Below are 22,094 nucleotides of genomic sequence, written 5' to 3'. Positions count from 1 at the left end.
CATATAACATGAGGAAATTAACATGAAATTAACATTTTTGTTAAAGGTGGAAAGAACTCCGTGTGGTAAGATGATGGTGTGTTTTATGGGACTTTCCCTTGAAGTTCAGACACTTGGGTAGGATAATTGGTTTCTGTAAATTGCTCATAGTGTGTATGACTGCATGCATATTTGTCCAGCGATGGACTGTAATTTCATCCTGGCTTTGTTGTGCGGTTACATCTTCCATCAACATGGTCTCAACTATTGGTATTATTGTGCCATGTCAGCAGTTTCTATAAACTGACTTTGAAGGAACAGCTAAATTGAAGCTGTGTCTTGGTGCTGAGAGACTGCTTCCACTTAACATGGATGGACCTGAGAAAAACACAGGCTGAAGGAAGAGATAAAATGAGAATTCTACTAAAACCATTCTTCAATCTGAGATGTCAGGGAGAATTTTTAAAATTACTTCTCATAAGGTAAATTTCAGCAATGAGTTAACTATTATGTTTGTTATATAATCAGCTTTTTTGTCTAGGAGGAAAAAACTGAAAAAATGCATTTTTCCTCTCTCAATTGCACTTGTCAAGGGTGCCATTATATATTAGGTAAGTGAACAGTCAGTTCTCAGAGTTGATGTGTTGAAAGGAATTAAAATGAGCAAGCATAAGGATCTGATCAACTTTGACCTGGGACAAATTGTGATGGCTGGACGATTGGGTCAGAGGCAGATCTTGCTGGGCGTTCCTGCTATGCAGTGGTCAGTACCTACCAAATGATCCATCCATCCATCCATCCATCTAACACAGACAACACAAAGATGCAAATTTCACACAGGGAAAGCTTACTACTATATTCATCATTATTTATACACTCAGGGATCAATTTGTTTGTTCCCAGCCAGAAACCCTGAGACAACAAACCCATCTGGGATCCAGTGGATGCGCGCATTGCTGCTTACAATGCAGGACTAGCATTGGTAGATATGAGCAAGTACAAATCAACTTAATACCCCATGTGACAATCAGTGAATGAAGCTAAAAGTTGTTACGAGAAAAGGCAGGACTCGTAAAATTTCTAAATCCCTGGTAGCCCTTTGGGCTGGCATTCTTGAGATTAAATTAATTTTGACTAGCCCAAATAAAAAAGATCATTTCAATAATAATAATAATAATAATAAAACATCTTATTTATATAGTGCTTTTCAAGATGCAAGTGCAATCTGCAGTTGTTGCACTGTAAGGAGTGGTGTATGTACTGTATTGTCTATTTGCACTGTAAGTTCCTTTGTTTGCACTGTAAAGAGTGTATGTACCGAATCGTCTGTATGCATTGTATTTGTCTCTGTTACTGTGAGCACTGAACCATGACAAATTCTGGTATGTTCACATACTGGAAATAAAGTGTTCTGAGTTCAAGATCTCAAAGACACTTACATAGAATAAAGTAAACATACAAAAAACAAACAAATTATGGATAGGGGAGGTTATATGCTTGAGCAAACAAAAAGGTTTTTAGCTTGATTTTGAAATCTGAGAGCGAGATCAACAGAAGAATGGCAGTAGGGAGGGAGTTCTAAAGGTGGGGGAGCTAAACAGGAAAATGCACAGTCACCATAGCCATGGAGTTTAGAAGGGGGGATGAGGAGAGCAAGAAGAGGAGGATTTAAGATTGCAGGGAGGGTTGGTAGAGGAGAAGCAGTTCAGAAAGATATGATATGATTTGTCTTCATTCTTAATCACAGCTTAAACCTACATTTTGCAAACATGTCCACTCTTTTCTGTTTTCAGTAATGTTAGTTTTTTGGGGGGGGGGGGCAGCCAGTTAACCTTGGGGCCCCTGAGGTTATTTTTCTCCTAACTTGGGAGTTTTTGGTTCCTCTCCTCCATTGTCTTCTGGCTTTCCTTATTTAATTTCTTTCCTTCCTTTTCCCCATTCTGTATCTCTCTCTAATGATGTTTAATGTATCACAACACATACATGTAAAGCACTTTGGGACGACTCTGTTGTGAATGGCGTTATATAAAAATAAATTCAATTGAATTGGAATATGATGGGGCTTGGTTATTAAGAGCTTTGAATGTCAGGAGAAGTTTTTTAAAGTGGATGTGTTCTTTTATAGGGAGCCAGTGAAGAATGGGCATGATGGTTAGGGTTAGGGTTAGGGTTAGGATTAGGGTTAGGTGAGGAGGTGGGTGGCAGAGTTCTGGATGATTTGCAGTATATGGAGAGATTTAGCAGTAATACCATTGAGTAGTGAGCTGCAGTATTCAAGATGGATAGAGATAAAGGCATGAATGAGGGACTCAGCAGCAGAGTTAGAAAGGCAGGGCCTAAGTTGGGCAATGTTGTGAAGATGGAAGAAAGCTGTTTTTACTATGGAACGTATGTGTGCACCAAATGAGAGAGTGGGGTTAAAGATAACACTAAGGTTGTGGACCAGAGGAGAAGGGGAGATGGTGGCGTGGTCCAATTGGAGTGTAATCGGCGTAATTTTGTTGAGAGTGGATTTTGTCCCAAACACAATTATTTCCACTTTATCACTGTTTAGTTTTAGAAATTTTTGGCTCATCCATAGCTTGATTTCAGAAAGACATAATTTGATGTGTGCAAGTGCCAGGTTGTTTATGGAGCTGGGACTGAAGTAGATCTGGGTGTCGTCAGCATAGAGATGGAAATTTAGGTTTAGGGGGTGAATGTAAATGATAAAGAGCAGTGGCCCCAGGACAGAGCCCTGGGGGACGCCACGTGATAAATGATGTGTCTGGTTTATGACCTGATAGGGTAATGAAATGTTTTCTGTCAGTGAGATATGAAATAAACCAGTCTAGTGCTGCCCCACAAACTCTTAGGTTGTGGAGTCTCTGATTCAAAATAGGGTGTGAGACTGTCTTGACTCTCCACACTTAAATTGAGCAGAAGTAGGAGGCAATTGCAAGTAGATCATTTAAAACTTTAACTAAAGCGGCAGTAGTTAGCAAGGTCAGTTGGATCAAGGCCAAGCTTTTTAAGGATGGGGGTGAAAGCCGCTAATTTAAAAGCAGTAGGAACAAGCCCATGGGCTAGAAATAGCTCAAAGACGGTCATAAGGAGTGAACAAGTGGCAGAATTTGCAGCAGTGATTATGACACAAATCTCAGAAATACTGACAGAAGAGAAGTTATTTAGACAGGTAGTTGGAGCTGGGAGAAAACAATAGTACTGAATCTTCATTTGAGTGGTTTGTGTTCAGAGAGGCAGATGGAACTGATATTGGACATTAATGCAGAGACACGGAGGGAAGGTGAGATGGACTTGGGTAGGGGAAAGATGGAGGTTCAAAGGGACATTGAGACAGAGATGCAGGGACAAAAAGAGGGGATCCAGAACCAAAAAAAGTTGCCATATGCCCTCAAGGGGCAAAGTGAAGGCTGAGAGTGTGGGCTATTTAAAGCCACAGAAGGCAGGGTCATCCATGAGGGTGATTCATTTAGTCAATCAGCCAAATTATAACAATTGAAACAGGAGAAACCAAACTTAAACAGGAAAAAATAAAAACACATTGCTGAAACACTGTAACAACATGGAGAGCAGCCCCCAGTGTCCCTCACACCGATCTTCAATGTTGTTGACTTGCCCAGGACCTTTCATCCAGGTGAACCAGGGTGCGACATCACAGAGGACACCAGTGATGTTATACCCAGAGCGATGCCCATGAGATCCCACTCTAAATCCTCCACCAGGGCATCCTCTGGGTCACTCTCTGCCAAGCTTGCTGATGAGTCGGGTGCAGGAGAGGTGGCCAGGGAGTCAGATGCAGGTGAAGTGGTCATGAGTAAGGCTCCTGAAAGAGTGACCGCAGGCATGACAGGTGGCAGCAAAGTGGCAGCAGGTGAGATAGGCAAGGTGGGTGCCAGTGAGGCAGCACATAAGGAAGATGCCAGTGAACTAGGGTGACGTATGATAGGTGCTGGCAACCATTCCCAAGCACTGGAGGCTTGGGTGAGGTGGGCACTGGAGGCTTGGGTGAGGTGGGCACTGGAGGCTTGGGTGAGGTGGGCACTGGCAAGATACAATGTCACAGCAAAGTCTGAATACTTACGTCTATTTGATATTTCAGTTTTTCTTTTTTAATAAATTTGCAAAAAAAATCTATAATTCCGTAATTTAAATGAAATCAGAAAAAGTTGTAGGGTTTCATTCACTGATACTACCTGCACAGTGAAAAGTTTCAGGAACTGTCAGCATAATCTGTAAAAAAAAATGTGTTGTAAGAATAAAATGAGATCGTGTTTGTGAAGCATTATTTTCTAGTGCTAGATCTTTGAAGTGCTATTTTAAAACGGCATTTGAAGACACGTGATCTAAAGTAAATTTAAAATCGTAACCTGGCCTATTGTTTATATGGACTAATGCCTTATTATTGTTTAAGTGAAAGCAAAATACTGCCGTGCTCTTTGTATCATATTCCATCAAGGTAAACAGCTGGTTGCAGTTATGTTTAATTTAAAGAAAATTAGTGTTGAAAGTGTTGTTAAGGGTAGACTGTCACGGGGAGTGTTTTAACCCAAAGTGCTACAATGGGTGCTCAAGTATTCTTCAGCCAAATCTGAAAGCAATTTATAGCTACACAAACGTTTTGTGTTTGTGATCCTCAGCCTAATTAGAAGAGTTGTCAAGAAGATTGAATATTATACATCTGGTGAGCTAGAGCATGGAAATCAGTTTCACTTAGTTCTATCAAACATCGTCTAGTGACAATTCATTTTATGTCTAATGATTTATTGTTGATTTTACTATATGCCAGTATTCAAATGCAAATACAAATTATTTTATAGAAATAACAGGAGGTAAAGTTAGTGGGTTTATTTCTGGTATTCCGGTTTTCCAAAAAGATCCAATTAGGTGAAATTCTGTCTCAATATTTCTGATCATCTGTGACTGTGTGTGCAAGTTACTGTGTGTATACAAGGGACTTGTATTCCATCTAGAGGTTTTAGTAACAAGGTTTTACAATTTCCCTCAGGATAAAAGACGTTTATCTCATGTTTTTCTTCAGTTATAATATAAAGTCGTTTTTGATATGAGTTTTCATGTGCATGCATACAATGTAGAAAACTAAAAATATGTGATGCAAAATCCATCTTGTTTTGCTTTTTGGCCATAGATTCTTGAAATGGATTAAGCAATCACTAATCTTTAATAATTCATAGCAGAGTCTGTTGATCCGTGACCAAGTTTACATGTTTTCTTGTAAACAACTTGATTATGTATTCGTTTGAAATTGAAGTGTATGGCAGATAAATGTCAGGGTCTGTACTGTCCGACCCCGCCCTCTGTGACTCTTCCATGTTTAGCCTTGCAGGCAAAAGTGTTCCCCTCTCAGTCTTAGTTCTGTTCTTCTCTAGTGTGTTTTCCCTGGTCCTCAGACTGCCGCATAGGTCTGGGGGCTAAGCGTGTGGTTCCCTCATGTTGTGGGTTCAAGGCTGGCTTGAGACCAGTTTCACCCAGTTTGTTTTCAGATTTTTGTTCTCTACTGTTTATTTCGTGTTTTCTTATTCTATAGTTTCCCCGGGTTTATTGTGATTATTTCTGTGTATTCTTGTTTCTAGTTTTTTTGTTCTAGTTTTTTTTTGTCTAGTCCTTGTGGTGATTCCCCTAGTCCTTGCTGTAGATTCTTAGTTTTTACTGTTTATTAATTCTCTTAGTTCTGTGTGTTTCTTGTTGCTCCTACGTCTCCCCTGATTGGTTCATTCATTAGGTTACACCTCTTCCTTGTTTCCCCTGGATGTCTCTGTATTTTTCTGTGTTTTCCTTCACTCCGTGCTTCAGTCTGCCAGTGTAACGTCATGGTGCAATGTTGCCATGTGCTTTGGTCCTTGTTACTTGTTCCTGGTTCTGCTCTCTGTGTTGCTCTGCTCCCTGCTTGTGTTTCCCTTATGGTTTTTGTAGGCTGTTTTAGCTTTCAGGCATCCCCCATTTATCAAACAGAGAGAGACCCCTAGTGGGTTTTGGCAACGCTTTGAACAATTTGAGAATGAAGTCTATGAAGTGCGTTTGCATCAAATGAAAAATTTGGCTGGTGTGACAGCAGGGTATGACTGTGTTACGCTAAATATAATATTAAAAAATACTATGTTTATTTCAGTTTACTTATATGTATCTATGAGGATGTGTAATTGGCGTATAAACTTGGGCAGTACATTAATGATAAATAATACGAATATAATCATTTGCATTTATTCATTTGGCAGATGCTTTTATTACAACAAGGAAATGGAAACCCATTAGGCCAACTGAACAAGCAAAGGAACTAATAATAATAATCATAGTGACTACTTTCATAAATTGCCATATCAATATTCATTCACCCACGGGCGTCAGAAGCATTTTGAATGTGGGGGGGGGGGACACTGGCATAAAACTAATATTTTTATGTTAAATGTGGGGGGGTCCAAACGAATAATTATGAAATGTGAGGGGGACACGCCCCCCTCAGATTTAATGGTGGTGGCGCCCAAGCATCCACCTTACAACACATCAACTCAAGCTATAACCAAACATTTGAGGATTACCTCTTGCCATTTCCAGAGCCACTTTCCATAATGAATCAAAAGGTGTTGTATGTAATATCTCTCCAAATGCAAAAGAACCCCATGCTGCCAAAAGGTTCATCTTGCTTTTCTAAAAGTTCCGAAGAGCCAACATGACTTAGCATAAACGAGGCAAGCTCCAACTGCCAGCTTTGAGTCGCTGGGCTTCACTTTGACAAGACGAGCTCTGAAGTCTCAGTATTGTATATCCCATCATTAGCTTGTTTTTTTATTAAGTTGTGTTATAGATTTGACCCCACATGGTCCTTTAGTTCGTGTTATTCCCAGTTCTGTATTTCCCTTAAATCAAGCCCGCAAGTGGATCATCACATCGTTTCCTGCCTGCACCATGCCATACTACTGTAACAGATAAATTGCACCACAGCTGATGCAATTAGGCTAAAAGGCAAATAAACAGTTGTTTTATCACTCCTTGATACATTAGTAATTGTGGAAATGAAAAACCTAAATGTGTTCTATTTTATCTTATGGACTTTTGGACTGGATTTGAAAAGGAAGAACATACATAAAACGTACCCTGAGAAAGTCATACAAGTGTTTTGTAGGAAACAGAAAAAGCCAGATCTAAAGCTTAGATAGAAATGTGCATCTAAGTTGCATTTAGTCAGTTGTAGTGCTTGGTGAAATGTGCTAAATACAGAAACATTTTTATTACTGTATATCTGATACACAACTAACATTCAGCATTTGATTTATTTTTTAAATTAATTACTTTTATAGATGCCAATATATTTGTTGCAAGGGTGGCACGGTGGCGCAGTGGTTAGCGCTGCTGCCTCACAGCGAGAAGGTCCTGGGTTTGGTCCCTGGGTTGGGTATAGGACCTTTCTGTGTGGAGTTTCTGCCGGGGGCTCCAGTTTCCTCCCACAGTCCAAAAGTGTGCCCTGTAGGTTAATTGGGGACTCTAAGTTGGCCCTGTGCATGCGAGTGGGTTGGCAGCTGCCTCGGGTTGGTTCTGCTTGCGCCCATTGTTCCTGGGATAGGCTCCAGTCCCCCCAATGACCCCAGTTGGGATTAAGCAGTTACAGTGATGGATGGATGTTTGTTAGAATCTAAATTAGAGGTGCTTGTACTGAAAAGTAAAAAACATATAGGTACCAACATGTGTGCATCCGCATGTAATAGATATACAAAGGCCAGTGTGTACTTATGTCACATGCACATCATCGTGGCATATTCAGCTTTGTTAGAGGACTTGTGGCCAGATATGAAAGAAATGAGTATTTAGACTTACATTGACAGAGCTGCCAACTTTGGTCAGCTGGCTGGCATGAGATTTTCAATTTGAGACACGTCTGCACACACATTTACATTTATGTAAGAGTTTAATTACCTTGTAAATAGTCTGTAGGGTTTGCAAACTACCCCAATGCTTTTGATGTAGCTAATTTTAGGTTTCTAATGGAATACCGGTAATATAGATTTGCCGTAAGATGTCTTGTGTGAGCGTGAGAGTCAGAAAGCATGAGTGTCATGCCAGATGCATGAGTTGACAACCCTGCATTGATTATTTTTCCAATGAATATTTGTGGCCTATCAGCCATCTTAGACTGTCAAAAGAAATTCTGATGGAACTGTGCAATGAATTGGCCCCAGCTCCTGAACATGAACTTGCTACATTGTCACCTTGTAAATGGGAAGTGTACTCTACAAAGTGGGAGAAATCACAACGGAGCCCCCTGATCGTTTAGTGGCTCTAAGCAGCCACTTGTGTTTCTTCTTACAAAGGCTGTTCTTACAAACAAACAGGAGGAGGTCATTTGGTCCATTAAGCTCACTTGGAGGGAACTAAACTAATAATTTAAAGTTGGCTGGATCTTGTCAAGTTCAGATTTGAAGGAATCTAGGGTTTTGGGTTGCACTACTCCTATGGGCAGCCTATTCCATACTCTAATTACATGCTGTGAGAAGTTATTTCTCAGACCCAAACTAAAGTGCTCTCCCACTATTTTCCAACTGTGGTCACGGGTTCTTGAATTAGAACTTATTTTGAAGTAACAATTTGGATGAACAGCATCTAGACCTGTTTGAATCTTATATACCTGGATCATGTCACCCCTTAGTCTCCTTTGTTCAAGGGTAAAAAAATTCAGCTCTGCTAACCTCTGCACATAAGACATCCCCCTAAGTCTAGGAATCATTCTCATAGCCCTGCATTGGGCCACTTCTAAAGCAGCAATGTACTTTTTGTGGTAAGGAGATCAAACCTGAACACAGTATTCAAGGTGAGGTCTTGCAAGGGAATTGTATAAACTTAGCATTACCTCCCTTAATTTAAACTCAACACAACTGGAGATGTAGCCCATTGTGACCATTTCAACAGAAAAGGGTGGCACTCTATAACACAGGAGTCACCAACTCCAGTCCTGGAGGGCTACTATCCAGTAAGTTTTCTATCATACCTGGCTTCTGATGAGCCACACCTGCTCCTGGTATTTACCTGAGAACAGGTGTGGCTCATCAGAAGGCAGGTAAGATAAAAAACTTACTGGATAGTAGCCCTCCAGGACCGGAGTTGGTGACCCCTGATATAACACTACAGGCAGTTGTAGATAGAAAGGGTCTGTTCTGGGATGTATGTGTAGGTTATCCAGGAAGTGTCCATGATGCTAGAGTACTCAAACAGTCACATCTGTGGGAAAGATTGAGTGATGGACAATTACTATCTCGGAAAGTTAACGTTGCAGGTTGTGATTTCACTGAATTCTATTTTTGACCCAGCATACCCGCTACAGAAATAGCTTATGAAGCCATTTGTTGATACTGGTAGACTAACTCTAGAGTACCATAGATACAAGCTCAGAATAAGTACGGCATGGTCTGTTGTGGAGACAACTTTTGGGAGGCTTGAAGGAAGATGGAGATGTCTGTCAAAGTAGAAATGACTGTAATGTGGACAAGACAAGGAGAATGGTGCTCACTTGTTGTGTGTTGCACAACATTTGTGAAGAGAATGGGGACTTTTTTTGTGAAGAGCTTCCAGACTGTCGTGAACATACAGCCCCCAGTGCACGTTTTATCCGAGATTGGCCGGCAAGAAGTAAATGAAATTCGAGCTTCATTAATGGATTACTTCAATGCCCAGGAAAACTGATGCATCCCAAAAATCAATGTGAAAATGTGCACATTTTAAATTGATGAGTTAAATTTGTGATGGGCGAAAATAAAGCTGTTCTCTACAAGCAAAAGCATTTTAAGTGCACAATTAATGAATTAACACAAAGCTGTAAACAAAATGCTTTACTGGAAAGTGCAGACTGCCACATCCCATGTCTTTGCCATGTCCTAACCATACTTTCTCCATAGCTGCCACCAGCCGCCCCATGAGCCCCAGCACTGCCCGTCGTACTTTCCATTCTGGCCAGGCAGTCAGTCATTGTTCTGCTCTGGCCCAGGAATCGCTCTTCTGACCACTCAAAATAGTCCAACAGCTCCAGTCTTTCCAGCTTCCTTTTCCTTGTGAAGAACACAGCAGTATTGAAAAAAAACGTTCAATCTATGAAAGGCCGTCTGTGGCTGTACTGTATCAAGTGAACTCCTTTCACCTCTTCTGGCTCCAGCGGACCTTGTACAAGGAGGTGTCTGTGTAGTTCCGTTGGTACATGAAATAGAGTTGGTATCTTCAGCAGTGTCAGCACCTTTATAAGAATTTGGAAAAATTAAACTGGTACATGAAAATTTACCTTGTCTTTTATATACGTATCTTCACATTCAATAGTCATAAGACAGTATGACATGAACAAAGCCTAGTTAATGTGTTGGCCTATGGTAAGTGGGCTGCAGTCGTCACTCCTTTTGTTCACTTCTTCTCACTTGTGTGGGTGTCGGCATCAAAGCATTTTCCATAGATGCAGTGGTGTCATCAAGATTATTGAAATTGTAAAAAAAAGGAAGTTTCACGTGTGTACCATGAAGAAGCTTATCATCGCGTTCATACTATGAGCTCAAACTCATAATGCAACATAATATTAGTCAACCATTCCACATCAAGGTGGTTCGGGGTAATAGTGTTTTTTTTTTTTCGCTTAGCGAGCAAGGTCTTTCGGCTTTTAGTACACATGAGGACACTAAAATGGCAGAAGAAAATAAGAGAAATGCAAAATACATTCGCTGAGAGGCCACGGTAACTGCGATTGGTGTCCTGCAAATCATGTGGAATGCAGTGTGGAAAGAAAATTGGACATTGGCAGGCTCAGGAGGGGAGGCATATTGGGTCTGTTATGTTTTAGGCCTTAGGGAAGAAGAGTATTTTGAATACTGTGTGTCCTTGTCTCATGGTAGCCTGCACATGGTCAGTTTTCGCAGGTCCTGAAGACCTTGAAGAGATGGGCAGCGGAGAATGGGGGGGTGGGGGGGTGAACCACCTGCAGGAAGCTTCGAAGTGGCTTGACTGGAGTTATTAGAGAGGTTGAATTAAAATTTCTCTACTTCAGCAACAATGCAAAAGGGTCATCTGCACTCACAAAACCATATACATTGGTTTACAATGTTAAAGAATTAGATCACAGTGAAGGACCTATACATTTGTGACAAAATAGAAAGAAACTTACCAAGATTGTATGCGATTGGGTTGCATATCACATCTAATATAGAACTTGCTGAATGAAAAGCGCAGGTTCTTTGGCTGGCTGGTCTCTTTCCAAGCACGTTGTCCAGATTTATTCTGGATCTAGGTCATTTTCTTTCTTCCTGCGCCACTTCTTGATAGTTGTTTTTTTTTTGATCCCTGGAATCTTTTTAAACTTTTTAAAATTTGTTCGTTATTTGGTGTTTGTTTCTGTAATTCCTCCAATCATGACCTTATTTCTTCATATACAGTACCTTGCTCCTTCTGTGTGTGCTTTCTGATTGAAGCTGCATCTCCGTCGATAACCGTATAGTTAACAGGGTGTTTGTTTCATCCACTGACCACTGTCATGTACTGATGTTTCCACTAGATGGCAAACATGCATTGGGGACAGGGATGGTAAAAAACAAGGAAAATAATAAAGACGGGGCGGTTGTTCTGAACTCATATCTGTAACTGAGCAAGTGGACTATTCACGGTATGAAGGTAGAGGACCTAACAACCACAGGCCTAATTTTTCGCTGTTATCCATCATCGACCCGATTGTAATCTGGATACAGTTTGGTTGTACTGGAGGCAAATACAGTTTTGCAGGGAATTTGGACTCGATAGCCCGTCCTTCTTCCGCTGACGTTGCGGTTTCAAATTCTGAACCCAGCTTTTCTGTGGTGCCATGCTGGAGCTGTTATTTATGGCCCATGGGCAGTTTTTTTGCAGTGGAAACCCGTGGAACCAGAGTCGGATTGGGTAAAAGTCCAGCACCAGCACCACGCTGGTGGAAACGAGGCTTAACTTATATATTGTTTCTAATGCTCCTTGAATTTAAATATAGACAGTGGACAGGCCATTTACATTGTAGATATATATATATAATCAGTATACACATAATGTATATAATGTATTTTATTATAGCAACTAATCCAAATATTGGTAATTATGAAGGGGTTTACATCTGAATAGATTATTTTCTTTGAAGACCTTACATAAGGCACCATGGTGGCACACTGGTTAGTACTGGTGCCTCACAACCCTGGGACCAGGGTTCAAGTTTCCACCTGCGTTCCGTGTGTGGAGTTTGCATGTTCTCCGCTTGTCATCGTGGGGTTTTCTGCACGTACTCCAGTTTCCTCCCACAGTCCAGAAACATACTGAGACTGTTGGAGGTGCCAAATTGCCCGTAGGTGTGAATGTTGTGTGACTGTGCCCTGTCTCCTGGTCTCCTGCTCATAGGCTGCAGACCCGTGTGACCCTAAATGGGACAAGCAGTTTTAGAAGATGGATGGGAAACCTTACCTGTACAGAGGGACCTCTGTAGTTGTGCTTTCAGTTATCCGTGGTTTAAAATGGCATGCCACCTGCGCACAGGCTGTAAGTTGGCGAGTACCCACAACTCACTAAGATATTTTTAAACAATTAAATGTCTCATTATAGCTTACGTATAAGTACATGATATGATATACGTCATTCTAATATGTGTAACAGTAGCCTATATTTTTTCATTTTCCTTTGAGGGGTACAAAAAAAGCATGATTTTCATTGTTCTATCATCCCTTGATACATATTTTTTCATTCTTATATCATCTCTGGAGAATTTGGCTAAAACTTCAGAATCCTTTTCATTAGAGAGAGTATGGTACTGTACAGTACTGTGTCATCACATTATAAATGGGGTCTGTGGATGGGTTGTTATTATTTGCAGGTTTGGCTAACCATGATAAGTCTAGAAACGTATCACCACAGATATGGGGGAGTACTGTAGAATATAACATTAATTTTGTCAATTTGCATCTTTTCACCATGTAGAAATGCCTTCTTTCGACATATTTCCCAACAATACAAGTCAACAAAACCTCAAATTGTTTTACTTTCATAAAGTAATCAAAATAGTTACATTACTTATTAAATGTTTGACAGGGTAATTAGTAATTATTGTAATCTTTAACATTTCAAAACTAATCTTCCCAAATATATATGTATGTATATCAATAAGTGAGATATCTGTGGGTTAGGGGTTGGTGAATAATTGCCAAGGCACTGCAGTGCAAGGGCTCCTAAACCCAGTGCCATTCCTTTGACTCCCGTTTTCTTCTTGTACTTTAAAACCATCTTACCTATGGGTGAAACCAAGAAGACAGCCAGCAGGACCTGCATAGAGACCTCTGGGTCAAAAAACACAAGCACTTTCTATCCAGAATTTGCTCTAATGCCATCCCAGGTAGAAGGCCATCCATCTGGCTAGCTGTTGAGGAACTGGTTGGCAGAAAATTCTGGCTGACCTCCTCTGTCACAAGAACAGGTGGCTTTGGGAGCTGGCAGACTGCCATGTGGTCGGTCGACAGCAGTCTCTGCCTGCTCACTTCACAAGCTGGAGCAGGTGGCAGTGTCAGGCTGGCCTTTGTGGAATAGGTGAGCCAGTCTGTCTGGCTGGTCACCATGAAACTAGATTGTTGTGCTGTCTGGGTGGTCACTCTGAAGCCAGTCAACTGGTACTTTTGTCTAACCGTCTCTGTAGAACCGAAGAAAGGTGTGATACTTCTCAAGCCAGGCATTGAAGTCTTCTCATAAAGTATTATGAGTCCGCAGTTTCGATGGCTGCCTCATTCAACTAGCTCCTCTGACCTTGTGCAGAGTGTCATTCATCTCAATAATGTGTCAGAAACTAAAGAAACCTTTAAAGTCACAACGTAAGTCATTATTTAAGTATTCCCAAGACAAAAAAAGTTAAAAATGCTTATATGCCTCCATTTATCTATTCTAAGAACAAGTGTATTCATCTAAATTACTGTTATAAGTAACACTAGTACTTTGTTTTGCATTAAGGTTTGTTTATTGCAAACATTATATTCTAAATTCCTTAAGTCTTATTCCTTATAAGGATCTGTGCCACCAAAACTGGGGAAAAAACAGAGAAGATAAAGGATTCACTAAGAGGGATAAAAGATCTTTTCAACAGTTGATGTGGGGTAACATAAATAGTCTAAGAAACCTATATTACCAAATACAGGAGACAGATGCATTCAATTAGTAATTTATGTGTCACGTATACAAGTAAGGAACTATCTTCTCATACCAAACTCCACGCACCAATCATATCACTGCGCAGAAGATGTTGTCTGGGTGCCTGTGCTCATATCTTCTGCACAGTGATACAAGCGGTGTGTGGAGTTCAATAGAAGAAAGTAGTTTGTACATTAAACTGCTCACTACAAAGTCGGTGGATGATCTTCAATAACCGGATCATTTTTCTGAAGCTTTCATCACCACAGAAAGAAAGCCGTTCACTCCCATTATATTCCAAAGAAGCCCGACATTTCTACGGCTGATATGACTAATATAAAGGTCAATGTCACATTAGTATCACCATCATGTTATTAATAAACAGCACATTTATAGGGAGGCTGAAATGGTTTCTTGCATAAATTTAAGTCTGATTGTATTGTTCGTATATGTTTGATAAAGTTGAACTAAACTCAGTGAAATTTGAGTTTGATGAGTCTTCACACATGTTATGGGTATATTGATGCTTGTGCCAGTTCACATTAAAACTACAACTTTCACCTTCAAACTTGCAGAGGCTTTTACATAAATAATAAAGCTGGTGTAACTGTTGAAACAAGCCACCACAGCAGTAGAAGATTTCATTCAGATGTAAGACTTTCACTTTACAATGTGTACTCATTCAAAGTCCTAGGCATTTTGCTGCTGGAAGGGAAAAAAAGGCTGAACGTCTAAAAATGTGAAATGTAGGCTACTCTAATTTGAGACTGTCCATATGGCCATTCTCCTGAAAATAGAAACAATTACCACTAACACAATTACTTTTCAGACATAATGGGTGCTTTCTTTTACTAGTTCAAATAAATATTAGCCAGTGTACTTGATCTGATCATTGCTGGAGAGTTCTTGCATTTCTACACATATTTTGAACCGATAATTGTTTGAACTTGTAAGTTAAATGTATTTTAGATTCAGTTAAATGTATTTTTACATCAAATTACATTTTGCATTTATTTGGCACTCTTCTGTGAAACCAACATGAGGCAAATAGCAAAGCGAGACAAACAGCACATTACAAACAAGCAGCGATCAAGGTCATACAGTATCATGGCATGATTTCAGGTAAACAAAGCTTCCAATAAATGTTCAGTTTACAAGTGTACGGTCATGACCAAAAGTTTTGAGAATGACACAAGTATTGGTTTTCACAAAGTTTGCTGCCTCAGTATTTGTAGATTTTTTGTCAGATGTTTCTATGGTATACTGAAGTACGCCGGTAAAAGTTTGCAAAACCTAGGAAACACTGTACTTCCCTCCGGTTGTGAGGTTGGGGCCACTCCGCGACAGCTTGGATCTTCTCTGGATCCATCCGGACCGACCCCTCCCCGAGAATGAACCTGAGGAAGGATACTGACTGTCAGTGAAACTCGCATTTCTCCGCCTTGACATACAACTTATTGCCTAGCAGTGTTGGAGCACCTCACGAACGTGTAGGACGTGATCCTGTTCAGATTGGGAAAAAAACAGAATGTCATCTAGGTATACGAAGATGAACTTGTTCAACATGTCCCGAAGGATGTCGTTTATCAGTCCTTGGAATACGGCCGGTGCATTGGTTATCCCAAAAGGCATAACCAGGTATTCATAATGACCAGAGGGCATTAAAGGCTTCCACTCATCCCCTCATGGATTCTAACCAAATAATAGGTGCTCTGTAAGTCTCTGTAAGTCTAGTTTAGTGGACCACCTAACCCCCTGGAGTAAATCAAGGACCAAAGACAACAGGGGTAGAGGGTAGAGGTTCTTCACCATAATCTGGTTCAGGCAATGATAGTCAATACACGGCTGCAGGGACCCATTTTTCATCTTCACAAAAAAGAAACCGGCGCCTGCTGGAAGAGAGGAAGCCTGGGATACCTGAATACCTGTTTTAAATCTAGGTAGTCGGCAGGAACTGCAGACAGGTCAGGAAACTCCTCCGTCTCCTCCGGAACAACCAAAAGGAGAGCTGTGCAGAGACACTGGGCATGGCAAAATGGCCTCCAACCCATCACTGAATCTAGGTGGGGGTTATGTTTAATGAGCTAAGAGTGGCCCAACACTATAGGTGCTTGAGGGGAGTCAATGACAAAGACAGAGAACTCTTCCATGTGATTTGCCCCTACGGCAAGACTCACCAGAAGTGTAGCATGGGTGATGGTGGCCATACGACGCCCATCCAGAGTGTGGGTGTCCAGCTGTGTCTGCACGGGTGTGGTTGGCAGTCCCCACTGGTGGACCAGCATGGTGTCATCGGCTCCTGAGTCGACGAGGGTGGCTAAGGGCTGCTGGATATCTCCATAAGATAGTAGCATGGGCAAGAAGGTCCTCCAAATTGAGGAGGGGAAAATTGGGGCTACACCCACCAGTGCCCTCCTCCTCACTGATGAGTGCATCCTTTTACTGGACAGTTCCTGATGTAATGTCCCAACTGTCCACAGTACAAACATGCATTAGTAGCCCGTCAATGTTACCGTTCGGCAGGGGATAACCGGGTCCGGTCCACCTGCATAGGTTAAACCGGTGGAGGTACAGACTGCCCCCCAGCCAAGTCAAAGACTCTCGAAACGACAGACCCTCTGTGAGAGTCCTATTGGCGCTGACAGAGGTGGCTGTCCACTCGTACTGCGAGATTTACTAATTCCTTGAAGGTAGTGGGCAACTCTGATGGATAATTCATCCTTTATCCCCTCAGAAAGCCCATTGTAAAAGGCGTCGTATTGAGCTTGCCGATCCCAACCAGTGGATAATGCTAGGGTTGGAAAAAATATGGCAAAATCAGAAATGAAGCTGGAGCAATTTGCGGGCTGCTTCTCTGTCATGGGTTGATCGGTGAAATACCCGCCTCATTTCAGCAGTGAAATCAGAATAACTGGCACAAAAAGATGCCACGGCTTCCCACACAGCGGTCACCCATTCACGAGCGGGACCGGTTAATAGAGTTATTATGTAAGCCACCTTAGTATAGGCAGAAGGTAGCAGGCTGAAAATTAGGGAACACTGTGACAGGAACGAACGAACGGATCACCATTATATTGTGGGGGGAGAGGCAGGCGGAGTTCGCTGACCGGTGGAGTAGTGGTTGTTTGAATGAAACCCATCAGCTGTACCGTGTTTTACTGATTGCATTTCCCTCCCGTGTAGGTTGTCTTGAGTGGGCATAGCCAGAGAGAGACACCCATATCTCAGAGTACTGCGACTTCCCTAATTCTTTTGGCAAGGCCCCAAATTAGGGTTATCAAACTGAGGCTAGGCTTAGGGTTAGAAAAACTATGGCATTTTCAGGAATCAAATTGTGTTTTTATGATTGTTGCATCAAACTTAGTGCACCTAGAAGCATCACACAGACATGAGCTCTCATGGGAACTGCTGTGAACCTGTAGAGGGCAGAAAGAACAACCTGTGTTTATTAGGAAACCTAAAGATCAGCCAGTGGTTCTAGAGGGACCCATATATCTGTGCACCTGCTGAGAGAATAGTTTGTAAAGAAAGGAGCAAACAAAATAAAAGAACAGGGCCGTTGTGGGACTCATTTTCAGCCCTGGAGTTTCATGCCTCAGACCGGCTCACTTTAGATCAAGACCTATTATTATTAAAATCATACAATTATAACCTTACATGTTAACCCAATCCAATCCAACTTTATTTATAGAGCACATTTAAACAACCAAGTTGCTGCCAAAGTGCTGTACAATCAAAAATCTAAACTTAATAAACACATACACAATACAAACAACAGCCATAAAAGATGCACAGCTCACCTTGAGGTAAAAGATAATGAAAACAAATATGTTTTAATGCGAGATTTAGAAACAGAAAGAGATGGAGCCAGCCGGACATCTAATGGCAACTTGTTCCAAAGCTTGGGAGCCATGATTGAAAAAGCTCTGTCTCCTCTGAGCTTCAGCCGAGATTTGGGAACCACCAAGGTCAGGTGATCAGCAGATGGAAAAGGACAGCCTGACTAACCCCAACATAAAGGGCATTGCAGTAGTCCAGACGAGTTGTAATAAAAGCATGAATCACCTTTCCAAAATCCTGCTGTGTAACAACAGGCTTTAGCTTAGCGATCTGCCTTAAATGAAAAAAAACTTTTCTATACACCAGCACTAACTTGCATGTTAAATTTAAAATCACTGTCCATAATCACTCCCAAGTTTGTAACAGAGCTCTTTACATAAGGCTCCAAATAACCGAGGTTAAAACGACAAAGATCAGTGGTACCACTAGGACCAAACAAAATAACTGCAGTTTTCTTTTCATTAAAACTCAAAAGGTTTAACGACATCCACGCTTTGATATCATTGAGGCAATCCACCAGTGGTTGGATGGCATAAGGACTATTATGCTGCAAAGGAATATAAATCTGACAATCATCAGCATAACAGTGGAAAGAGATCCCATGTTTCCTCAAAATAGAGCCCAAAGGAAGCAGATACAGAAAAAAAAGAAGGGGCCCTAGGATTGAACCTTGTGGCACCCCATAACGAAGAGGCTCTGAAGGAGACATAAAGGCACCCATACCAACACAGAAACTTCTATCTGCCAGGTAAGAGCGAAACCAATCTAACGCTGCACCTTTGATACCCACCCAATGCTCTAGACGCGATATAAGGATTTAAGTCTACAATAGTGCACAGTTCTGTAAAGCCTTGTACTTCTTTGTATTTTTCTAAAATATTTCCAATTCAGTGCAAGTCCGGAGTGGAGCCAATATTGTGTATTTCTATAGCTTATCATGATGAATCAATGTGTGCGCAAATGTAATTTTAAGTAATCTTACCAGTATTTAAATCATGGCCATTAGCGTGCCTGCTCGGCCTGTCTGATTAACTATTGCTTATTTAGTTGTTCATGTTGAACGACATGATTATTTGGTTTGATGGTGTTACAGTATATTATGAGTGTCTAATGGGCATCGATTATTGACTCAATTTGCATTGTATTATTGTATTTAAAGAAGCTATGGTTTATGTTTGTAGAAAAACATCTACTGTTTGCATTATTAGTATAGTTCATTTAAATGAACTGGCATAATATATTGTGTTGCTTGTGTATTTATGTAAACTTAATGTACTTTCCTAATTTTGCTGGACTTCTTAGACTGTATTAGTCTATGTTTATTTGTGACAGTGATGGCTGGGATATTGATGAATAAAATGAGATGTTTCGTTTGAAAAATGTTTATTTAAAATGAAGCAATATTTTTGTATGTCTTTGAAGGTTATCAGTGTAACCTTACTTTTAAATAAAGATAATTGAGTTGTCCCTTGTGTCCTTCAGTCTTGAGCAGGCTGTTTTTCAAGTTTGGGCAAGAGCTCACTTGTTAGGATTCAACATTACTTGAGAATGACAGTTCTGGGCCCCCGTAGGATAGGAAACAGTTTAACATGCTTCAGTAGCATATTTCCTACTTGCCAACAGCCTGTAGTATCCCAAAGTCCCCAAATTAGGGTTAGGGTTGGCAAACTGAGGCCAGGGTTAGAAAAAATATGGCATTTTCAGGCATCGAAATGTGTTTTGATGACAGTTCTCTACCCCTGTAGGATAGGAAACCACAGTTTAGCATGCTTTAATACATTTTTCTACTTTCCAACAGCCTGTTGTATCACCCAAAGGCCCTGAATTGGGGTTAGCAAACTGAGGCTAGGGTTAGGATTAGAAAAAGTATGGCATTTTCAGGCATCAACATGTGTTTTTATGACAGTTCTGCGCCCCCTTAGGATGAGTAACCACAGTTTAGCATGCTTTCGTTCGAGTTCTACTTTCCAACAGCCTGTTGTTTCATCCTAAGGCCCCAAATTAGGGTTTGTTCTTCTTTTTGTAATTTTTAACATGAGCCGGAATATGGAGCTTGGAAAGAATTCCAAGAAGACAATGACTTTGAATTGCTAAGTCAATGGACGCTTGGTTAGTTCCACATTCTGAGCACTTTTGTCATGGTGTTTTTGTCCACCAGGTGGTACAGTGTCGCGAGATCTAAAACACGATCTGTCATTCCAAGAAGCGTACTCTGGAATGGATAGGGTAAGAAGCATGTATGTGATTCAGTGTTAATTTTCTAAGTGGAGTGACATTGCAATATCAAGATCTGAAATTCCAGCTTATGCCAAATGCCAGATACTAATCACTAAATTAACCAATCTTTCATTTCTGAAGTACGATCTTAATTCCCAAAATGTAATATTTTGTTCCACAGGGACAATCTTAATAATCTTTCTTTCCAGAAATATGATTTTAATTCCCAAAATCTTTCCTTCCAGAAATGCAAACTTAATTACCAAAATGTAATCTTTCGTTCCACAAGTACAATCTTTATTCCTAAAATGTAATCTTTCCTTCCAGAAATGCAATCTTAATTACCAAAACGTAATCTTTGTTCCACAAGTACAATCTTTATTCCAAGAATGCAATCTTTCCTTCCAGAAGTATGATCTAAATTGCCAAAACATAATCTCTCGTTCTACAAGTACGATCTTAATTCCAAGACACGTACTTCCAAATGCCTAGGGTACTTAATTGCAGTGATCATTCCAAAAGAGAGATCTGAGAGTCCAAGGCAGAAATTGCCAAAACAAAATCTTTCATTCCAGACATGCAGTCTTCATTCCCAAAATGTGATCTTTCGTTCCTCAAGTACAACCTTTATTTCAAGAATGCAATCTTTCATTCCAGAAGCGCAGTCTTTCTTCCAAAAACACGATTTCACATTCCAAAAACACAATATACCATTCCAAAAGCACCATTTTGTTCCAGAAACAGAATAATTTGTCATAGTCGTTTTGATAACCAATGTCTGAGGCAGGCCAACCTTGTTGAGAATAGTAATTCAGAGGTACAAAAGTAAAAATACTGTAAGCCAAGTTTTCTATGGAACTCTTACTCCACCTATTGGTGTATGTTGGTATAACATCAGTAGATTCCAATATGAAAAATCTCCTTCCATTTCTTTTTCAGTACAGAGACAGTGTGGCCGAATTTGTACCATGATATTTTTTGTGCTCATTTATGGAATAAAAATGTCTGCTGTTCAGGAATGCTCTCGTGATTTCTGGGAGAATCATTTGTCAGTTGATAACTCTGTGTAGCGTAGAGCTAGAGGTCTGAAAATCGGTGATCACACACTGGACAAATGTTCTCATCACAGAAACATCAAACAGCGTAGGACTAAACCCAAAACAAAACATCCCAATCCCAAATTAAAACACCCTCATACAAAGACACAAAAGACACTCCAGATACTTATGTGGACAAAAATCGAGGTAGTGTTTCGGGTCTGGCATTTAAAAGAAATAGACGAGTTGAAACTTTCCTAAACCTGTTTTTACAAAAGACAACAGGATATAAAACCACATTCTCGAACCTCGCCCTGTTACACTGTAACCAGAAAGAGTACTTTGCTACTAATAAAAACAGATTTAAAACAATACTGTGCAGAATGCGTTTGTCCAACCCAAATAAAAAAAGCTCAGTCCAGTTCGTTACATTAAAATCATCCCCAGACCTCACAACCTCAGGCACAGAGCACATAACACAAAACACTCACACATTAAAATCCAGCAAAAAAGGATAGTTAAAAAACAAATGCGTAAAAGTCTCCTCCAAATCCCGGCACACTGGGCACAGCAGCGACGCCGCCATGCCCAGACCCTAACCCTAACCCCTAACCCTAACCCTAACCCTAACCCTAAGCGTCCTCATGGTTAAAAGCACATTGTGCCTTTGTCTAAAATCAAAATGTTCCAGGACCAGGCCTGCCACACTTGCCGCCACGTTCCCCCACAACACAGCTCTCCATAATTCAGGATACTGAGCTTCCCAGAAACGTTCAGCCACAGGTGGAATAAAAGTGGATCTCCGAAATAGTCAGGTGAAATCCCTTGTGGTGCAATCCTCAAAAGGGACTAAGGACTGAC

The sequence above is a fragment of the Paramormyrops kingsleyae genome, chromosome 18, assembly GCF_048594095.1.
Source record: "Paramormyrops kingsleyae isolate MSU_618 chromosome 18, PKINGS_0.4, whole genome shotgun sequence".
Lineage (NCBI taxonomy): Eukaryota > Metazoa > Chordata > Actinopteri > Osteoglossiformes > Mormyridae > Paramormyrops > Paramormyrops kingsleyae.
This window is presented reverse-complemented; position numbering follows the sequence as displayed.